The sequence below is a fragment of the Petaurus breviceps genome, unplaced genomic scaffold, assembly GCF_028583685.1.
Source record: "Petaurus breviceps papuanus isolate PSGF00001 unplaced genomic scaffold, PetGlider_PUasm1.0 37, whole genome shotgun sequence".
In the NCBI taxonomy this organism is placed as follows: domain Eukaryota; kingdom Metazoa; phylum Chordata; class Mammalia; order Diprotodontia; family Petauridae; genus Petaurus; species Petaurus breviceps.
The window spans coordinates 2,025,526-2,034,902 of NW_027186296.1; positions in this window are offsets into that span (position 1 = coordinate 2,025,526).

Here is a 9,377-nt window from a genome sequence, read left to right on the forward strand (position 1 = left end):
AGGCATCAAGGATAATCATTGCAAAGGCACAGAGCTGGGAGATAGAGTTTCTTATGTAGGAACAGTGTGGAAGCCAATATATCTGGAATTGAGTGCAAGAAGGGGATTAAGATTTTTAAAAACTAAACAGATAGGAATAGATTGTGAAGAGTTTTAAATGACAAGTAGAGTTTATATTTGATCCCAGAGGCAATATGTAACCCCTGGAATTTTTTGAAGGAGGAAGGGTGGGGAGAGGGTGACATGAATAGAGTTATATTGTTTAAAAAGCATTTTTACAGCAAGTATAATTCCAAAAACGCAAAATGAATTGCTTTTCTTGCTTAAGTCTATTTTTTCTCTTGACTGGAAAGAAATTAATTTTACTAATGAAGGAAAGTAGAGAACAATAATATAAATAAATCATGGAGATAACAATAACAACTCAAGGAGAAAATAGTAATAATGAGGAGGAGGAGGAGGAGAAAAAAAGAAGAAAGAAGAAGAAGGAAGAAGTAGGAGGAGGAGGAGAAGAAAGAGAAGAAGATGATGATGATGATGAAGGAGGAGAAAAAGAAGATGATGAAGAAGAAGGAGAAGAAGAAGGAGGAGGAGGAGGTGGTGGTCGTGGTGGTAGTGATGATGATGATGATGATGAAGAAGAAGATGAAGATGGAGCAGGAGTAGACCAGGATGCGGCAACTGAATTTTTTAAGATTAGCATTCTGATATCAAAACTGAATGGGAAGAACATGTTTAAAGCAATTAAAATCTATGCATTACCAATTTCAATGTGTGCCTTTAGGATAGTAAAATGGATCATAACAGATTTGGAAAACGTTGTAACAAAAAACCATACACTATTAACAAAATATAAGGTCTATCACCCTAGGACAGCTATAGAAATTTTAATCCTTCCTCATCAAAAAGGAGAAAGGATTGTTAAACTTTCTTAGAACACATAATACACAATTGAGAAACCTAGAGAAGAATTTTGGAATGATCAGGCACCACTTCATCAAGCAATACTAAAGACAGATAACAGGTACACAATGTTGGATTTGTAGAATGCAATCAAAAGTGGTTTATTCCCAGATGGAACCTATGAGGTGGCTAAGACCCAAGAGCAAAACTACTCAGCCAATAGCATGTCAAAAAAAAGAATCATCAAACAAATGGCTGAGTCATGCAGATTTGTTCATAAAATTGGAAGGATTTTATGATGGCAATTCAAAACTGGATCATTGACACCTGGAATTACAGAAGTTATCTGAAAGGATATTTAGTTATCATTGCAGATTATTCAAGGAAATTGCAGAAATTGTGAAAGACATCATCACCAACTATAAAAATTTACTGCTTACTGAATACCTAGCCAGACATTACCTCCTGGTTAAAATTATATATCAGAAGCTCGCTATTATAAAATAGGTTTCTTCATACCAAAAACTCCTCATCTTCCAAACTACATGAAAATTAGTGTTTTCAAAATACAGAAATCAAGCAGAAATTAAAATTGTGAAGAATAGGATGAGAAACATATCATCTCTATTGTTCTATTTGCTACTATAGTGGTATCAAGGATGCTTGAGATAGGCCTAGAGAATGAGCTTACATCCTAACACATCTGTACAATAATCCAGAGATGATTAAATATAAAGGATTAATAGTAGAATAGTCACTACTTCTAGGACCATTTATGCCTGAACCTCAAAAAAAGTGAGAAACATGTTCATGTGATGATTTCTTCTTCTCTCACTTTCTTCTCTTCTTTTCAGCTCACCATCATCCTGTTGCCACCATCACCATTGTCCACTTTTTTTTAAAGCAATTGGGGTTAAGTAACTTGCTCAGGGTTACACGGCCAGGTGTTTCTGGGTGGGTGCTAAGTGTCTGAGCCTGGATTTGATCCCAGGTCATCCTGACTCTGGGGCCAGTGTTCTCTTACTCACTGTGCTACCTGGCTGCCCCACCATTGTCCACTTTTTGCTAGGATTTACATTTATAAATATAAATGGGATGCATCCTATTCAAAATTACAAAATTCTGGACTTGGTCAAAATGCTTGAATGTGTTTTTAAAAAAGATGTGGATGATAAAAAGAAATTCTGTAGTCCTTTGCCAATTGTGCAAATTGTGCCAATTGTGTCTTCTGGATGCTTTGATCATAATCTTGAGAGAACATCTTTTCCTCTTTGATTCAAAACTTCTATTCTCTTCTCCATAACTGAGTGATTTTCTTCACTCTGAGGTATACTGAGCTGAATAATAATACCACTAATAATAATTATATAAATATTACTTATAATACAATAGCATTACGTTTTATATAATAATATTGTATAATTACATACATTATATTAGATGCATATTTTTTGCAAGGAACTAGTAGAGCTTATTAAACAAGAACCATGACCCCACAATAGCTATAGGAAGATTAACACATTCTCATCAAAATGGAGGAAAAACATTGATAGACAAACTTATTAAAAACTTAAAGAAATACTAAGGAACAAGCAGATATCACTTTACCAAGCAATAGGAAAGGCTCACACTTGGTATGTGTGCTTGGATTATTGAATGTAACCCAAAGTGGTTTACCTCCAGATGGAGCCTATGAAATGACTAAGATCCAAGGGAGGAACCACATTGTCCTGAATAGATAAAATTTCATCAACTGAACCAACAACTTGTCATCAAAAAAGCAGAAAAAGAAATTGTTGAGTGGAGTGGATTTCTTTAGAGAAACAAAGGAGTCTATGATGGCTATTGAAGACTAGGTCATCATTACCAGAAATTCAGAAGGGTCATTCTTAAGAGCCCAGATTTTTTGACCAATGCAGATTATTTAAGAACACTCTAGAAACTGGGCAACATATCATGGTGGACTGTAAAAATTTACATACCTACATACCAAGATACTCCTTAATGGTTTCAATTGTACATTAAAAAGGCTCACTATCTTTATGGACTGGCAAATGACAATACCTTATGTGACAAATAAACATATCAAAATATCCTTGAGAATTCAGTAAATAAATTGTACTGGAAGTAGACCATGATCACAGATATTTAGAACTGTTGCCCTCAATTACCCTGGTACAACCCCTAATTTTCAGATTATATGCAATAAAATACTCTCAAAATACAGATACCTTGCAAAAGGAAACAAAATAATTTGGGAACAGAATGGTATATGTATCATCTTAATCATTTTATGTGCTAAGCTTACCTTCTCAATATTTTTATACAATTACAAAAATGAGATATTTGTTCATCTGTGCAATAGTTTGCACAACTTTTAATGGAAAATAATAATAGAAGCATAGCAACTTCTAGAACTACTCCAATTGGTTTGGGGAAAAAATGTTTCACCTTCACAACAACCCTCTGGTTGTGGTATTATTATTTTCATTTTACAGATGAGGGAACTAAGGCTGAGACTAAGTGTCTTGCCCAGAGTCACAAAATTCTTTGAAAAAGGACTTGAATTTAGGTTTTCCTGACTCCAAAAACTGTAATCAACCTACTAAATCATGAAAGATAATTCATAAAACTGTTCCCAAGGAGAACCTGAAGTTCTCTTGCCCTCAGCCCTTAGTTTTCTACTAATTCTTTTTTTCCATCTTCTTCCTCACCCCACCTCCCTTCCCACTTGATTGAAATTGAGTTGTTCTTTTTCTGCCTGAGAGTTTAAATACAATTTAAAATATGATCAACCAGATTAGGTGAAGGAGGTGATTATTATCACCACCTTTTTAGTCTAACTCATTGTTTCAACTATTGCTGAAAAAAATTTTCTCAAATGTAGCAGTATCTGTTTTTTTTCTTTTAAAGTCCTATAGTGATGCCTCACTGAGGCTCGATGATGTCCATAGTTTTGCAAGTCCTACCAACCTAGAAAGAGTTCAGCTATTAGCCCAGTGATGGCCTGTGCTTATTATCCAAGAATCAGAATAGCTGAAATCAGGCAAGTGTTATCACAGTCAGGTTACTAATTTTAAATGATAATATATGGCAGTTTACCTTTGGAAAAATCATTTTATATACATTATTTCATTGAAGCCTCTCAATAGTCCTGTGATATAGGGAATATAGATATTGATCTTCTTGTTTTTATAACTAGGGAAACTAGGCTCAGAGAGGTTAATAACTTGCCCATGGTCACACGATTAGAAAATGAAAGAGATAAGGACTTAATACAATGCCTTACTCCAACTGTACAATCTTCTCATCATTACAAAGCTTAACTACCCTGTGGTGATGAATTCTTTAGCCTTGAGAACCCATTATAGAATAAACTGAACAACCATTTATCTAACAAATTGTCTACTTTGATGCCCTGTGATAGGTGCTGGAATTGCAGAGACTATGACAAAAATAATTACTGTCATCCAGGAGTTTACCTAAACTGTATGTGTGTATGTATATATGCACATATGTATATACTATACATATATATTTTTTTAATTAAGATCTTTCAGAGATAGTTTGTCCTTACAACACTAGAGGAGGCAGCTGGTGGTGCGGTTGATAGAGCACCCAGCTTGGAATCAGGAATCAATGAATTAATAAATATTTATTAAGCACCTACTAGTCAGCCTTAAATATTTCCTGTGTGACCCTGGACAAGACATTTAACCTCTTTTTGCCTCAGTTTCCTTAAATGTATAACGGTGACAATCTCACAAGATTGTTGTAAGGATCAAGTGAGATGATATTTGTATAAAGCACTTAGCATAGAACTTGGCACATTATAGGCAATATGGAATTGGTGATTTCCTCCCTTCCCTCCCCACTGTTAGCTGTAGACATAGGGGATTTGACTGCATGTATACCGGTCCCAGAAAATATTGTGTTCAGAGTGAGTCGGGCAGGGTAACCAGAGCTTTGACCCAATTGAATGGACCCTGGTATCACTTATACCCCTTTAGCAAACTTAAAAGGGGGCACAGGGTATTTCATTGGAATAGGAAGGCTCTCCCAATCTATTGCTCCTTCTCCTCCAACGGTGGAGCTCCTTGCTATAGCCTTGGGATATTCTGAATTTTTTCATCCTTCCTCTCCTGAATTTAGTTTTAAGTTTTGATTCGAAGGTACATTACTGGTTGCCCTGGGTATATCTTATGAAGCTTTTCCCAAGCTCAAAAATTGCTAGTTATAACTCGGGCCCCTAGAGTTTAGTTCTGAGTTCCCTGAAGGGAATACATTGCCTTAGTTCACCCCAGGGCTCAGCTTAGTTTAAGCAGGGTCAGATGCCTATCATTATGACCTGATGACTTGCAGGCATCACATTTTACTTCTATATGTATTCCCTCCCAGAACAAGCCCCAGAATTGCTTTCATGTTACCAAGGGCAACAGGAAACCTCATTTTCTATTTCCTAGCACTTCTTTCTACACATAAAACATTTTTGAAAAAGGAAGCTGTCTCAGTTCTCTAATTCTTTTGAAAAATGTAAACGAATTTTATTCAAGAAACCAAACTATCCAAAATCTAATAGATCTTCGGGTTTTATCTGTTTTATCATATCTTTTTTTCAGAAGCCATATTTGATGGATAAGGAAGTCAAGATTTTTCTTTTCCTCTGAATCCAAAGGTTCCATGTGCCAGCATAATCTAAATATAATTAATTAGGGAGAGCAAGTTCACTTCTTTCTTTTTCTGTATTCCACCTACACTAGTGATTCTTGAATTAAATTAGACTGTATTTTTTCTCTTTCTACAGTATCTTAGCTTTAATATGATATTCCCTAAGGTCCTATACGCAGCTAGCTGGTTCCATGCTCTTTCTTTTTTTAAAAAATGGTATCTTTTGATTTATATGACTTTTATTTCCAAATATGCCCCCTTTTTCTCTACTACCCAGAGAGTCATCTGTTGGAACAAAGAATAAGAAAGAAAAGAAAAATCAGTTTAGCAAAACTAACCAGCATATCAACCAAGTCTAATAGTACCTTTGATGTTCTATATCCAGAGTTCCCCACCTCCCCAAAGTACAAAGAGTGGTACATTTTTCTCTTCTGTTTTTCAGGTTCAAGCTTGGTCATCATAATTAAATAATGTTCATTTTCTTTTTCTGTTATTTTTATTCTTTTCATTGATACTATTGCACTCTCGGTGTATATTGTTTCCTGGTTTGTTTTCTTCAGTTTAGCAGTTCTTATAGGTCTTTGGCTAGGCCTTTTTTTAAGTGAACTTATCAAACTTATCAAAGATCTATTTAAGGAGTGAGTATTTTTTAATTTTGCAACTGTTACTTCTTTGTTTTGATCCAGACCCATGATTCCATGGGTGCAGGGAACTCCTGATACGTCTTATTCTGCAATCCCTAATAATGATGGAAAATATCCAGTCTGATAAGAGAATAGGGGGGACAATTGTAAAATCCCAGGCTTCAGATTTCCTCAGGAATCTCTGCCACTCCCTCTATATAGACTTTAATTCAAATCACCCCAGGAAGATAGCTGTATATCCTTGTTGTTAACATTCTAAAAGAGAGTTTCCTTGGTAATATATCGGCTTTAATCTCATGAGCATAGACTGACTTCTACTGACTCTAGATTTAGTTACTGAATCTACTCCCTGAGATATCTACCCCCTAATTTCCTATTTGAAAGCTATAGCTGTAAACTGATTAAGAAACCACCCTTTCTTTTTTTTTTTAAGAAAGGTTTAGTTATTACTCCAAGAACAATGAGATTACACAAGATTAGTCAGATTAATCAATGCTTTGTGGGGTTAGCAAACTCTCCTAAATTAGATAGTGCCTTAGACACTTCCTCATTTTGAACACTGCCAAGCCTATGCAACTATTTTGTTCTTAGAAAAATTCAATTCTTATCAGTAAATGTGGCCTGCCTCACTCTCTTTTCCCTGGATTGTCCCAGGAGAAGACAAATTGGTGGTGGTACTGATGTGTTTCAAAAGGAAAAGCCTTATTCCCTTAGGCCTCTGGGCTTTCCTTTCCTCTGGCAGGCCCATCCCCACCCTCCAAAACCCCAATACCACCCCCTCCCTTCCCCTGGAAACTCCCATAGTTTAGCACTGTACAAGTTATTCAGCCAGAACCATGCTACACTAGTGAGTGTTAATGGTGCTCCATCTATTGGCCATTAATGGGCCACTCGAGCAATTTGTTACCTGTGCTCCCCCATGTAAAACTGGGTGTCAACTCTTGATTCCCTCCACCCTAAACAAGAGCCAGGGAAAAACAATAACAAAAAGGAGCTTCCAGGATAATGAAAACAAAATGTATCCTAAAGCTACCTTTCTCTTACCAAGTAGCCTAACAAGAGATAATTTGGCCCTAAAAGAGTTTTCCTGCATGTTTCTGGTTGGATGTGATTATTTACCCATCACCATTGTCTGCTTCCCTGATCTCCCTTAAAAAATCATTATTACATGTTATATGCAACATGTCATATTGGGGGAGGAGTTGATGGAAGGATTTCTTAATTTTCAAGATGAGATTTTTTTTTACTCATTTATCTCTGATTTTATTTATTCTATAAACCTGGCAACCTATTTTGGGAAATACCAGCAAAGCTGGATTTTGGAATCATATTCCTTCACATATGGTACTAATATATCTCATCTTTGCCTTCATGCAACACAGCAACAGATGTCTAACATTTCTGGTTTTTAATAGGCCTCTGATCTTGTAAGGGTCCCTTTTTTGGAAGAGGCAATGGTATGTTTTTAAAGCTACAGCTCATTTACAAGATTGTCTCTTACGAGGTTTGTTTTCCTTAACGATATGGATTGCAGTCCCTATCCTGATAATATTTTCACTTAACACATGGGCTTGCCGTGATTTTCTTGGAAAGATGAATAATTGCAAAGTTAATAACATTTAAAAGTAAAGATCCACTCTAAATATACATAGGAATATAATAGTGACCTGTGTTCATGAGTTTTTAATTGCCACAGTCTACTTTAACTTTTTGCAGATGTTCTATTGAAATAGTTCTTTGACTTATACTCTGATAGTCTTGCTTAAACTGGGTTTGACTAGCCTAGTTTTGATTCACAATCATTTTTTTTTGGGGGGTGGGGGGAGAGAGAGCTCTTGTTTTGTGGATTTGTTGGAAAGATAAATTTGTTTTTCACTTTGGGCATCCTCTGTAAAGATAAAAAATAATATGGTAGTGAACTGGAATTAGACTTTAATTGAATTATTTTAGATTCTAGGAGTAAGCAAATGGACTACTTAGCAAAATTTTTGTATTTTGAGTGGTTAGGAAATTTGGAATGAGAAAGGAAAAAAATAGTGCTATATCTAATTTGTATCTATGCTAAAAGATACTCTGAATTCTGTTGATTATTGTCAGATGAGTTATGTTTCTCAGTCTCAATTGATATGGTCAATAGAGCAAATAAAAATATGAAAAACTCCAATACATTGCAATGAAATTTTCTATAGATCCTAAAGTTCCCCAAGCCTCAAGCTATAGACCATCTCTTTTAAGTAATATAGCAAACAAAACTCAATCACAACAAACAACAATTATTGGAACAATCCGTCTAATTTCATTGTCATGTGATTTGTAACCTTCTACTAGAATGATCTTAGAAAACTTATTTTACTCCAGGACTCAGTTTTTTTACCTGAAAAATGAGGGGGTTGGATTAGAAAAGCACAAAAAAATCCCCCCAGGTCTAGCATTCTGTGATTTTATATTTACAAGTCTTGGGCACGTCCTTAAATAAGAATTGATGAGGACTAGGACATGTTTACATGAAACCTCTAATTCAAATGATTTCATAGAAGCACTCTCTGTCTCTCTCTCACACACACACTCACACACACAACATCTTTACATCAACGTCTTTACAGAAATAAGTAATTTGGAGGCATGGGTGTCTCTATTTGCTAAAAATTAACTAATTTGTGGTTTCATCTTTCATTTCTCTTAGATAGCAAACTTCCTATGGGCAGGGTTTGTATTTGATTTTATCTTTGTATGACCATATACTCCTATAGTGCATTATTCATCAAATATTCTTAATCAGTGTTTGTGGAATTCAAATACATGGAATTAATTAGATATTGAGGGTAAATTTAAATATTCTCCCTACATCTGGGATTCTAACTCCCTGGTCCTCTACTAATGTAGTTCTACAACTGGTATATAATGTATTGTCTTAGGAGATTGCTTCAGGCATTGAGAGATGAAGTGATTTGCCCAGAGTCACAAAGGTAGTACATTTTAGAGTCAGGAACTGAACCTAGGATTTTCTAACTATGAGGCCAGTTTTCTATCCACTATGCTGAGATGCTGTTATGCACCTAGGTGCTTCATACTAAATTTTTCCATGGAGTTGAGTCAGAAAAAGAAAGGTAAGGAAAAGAAAGAAAGAAAGAAGGAAAGAAAGAAAGAAGGAAAGAAAGAAAG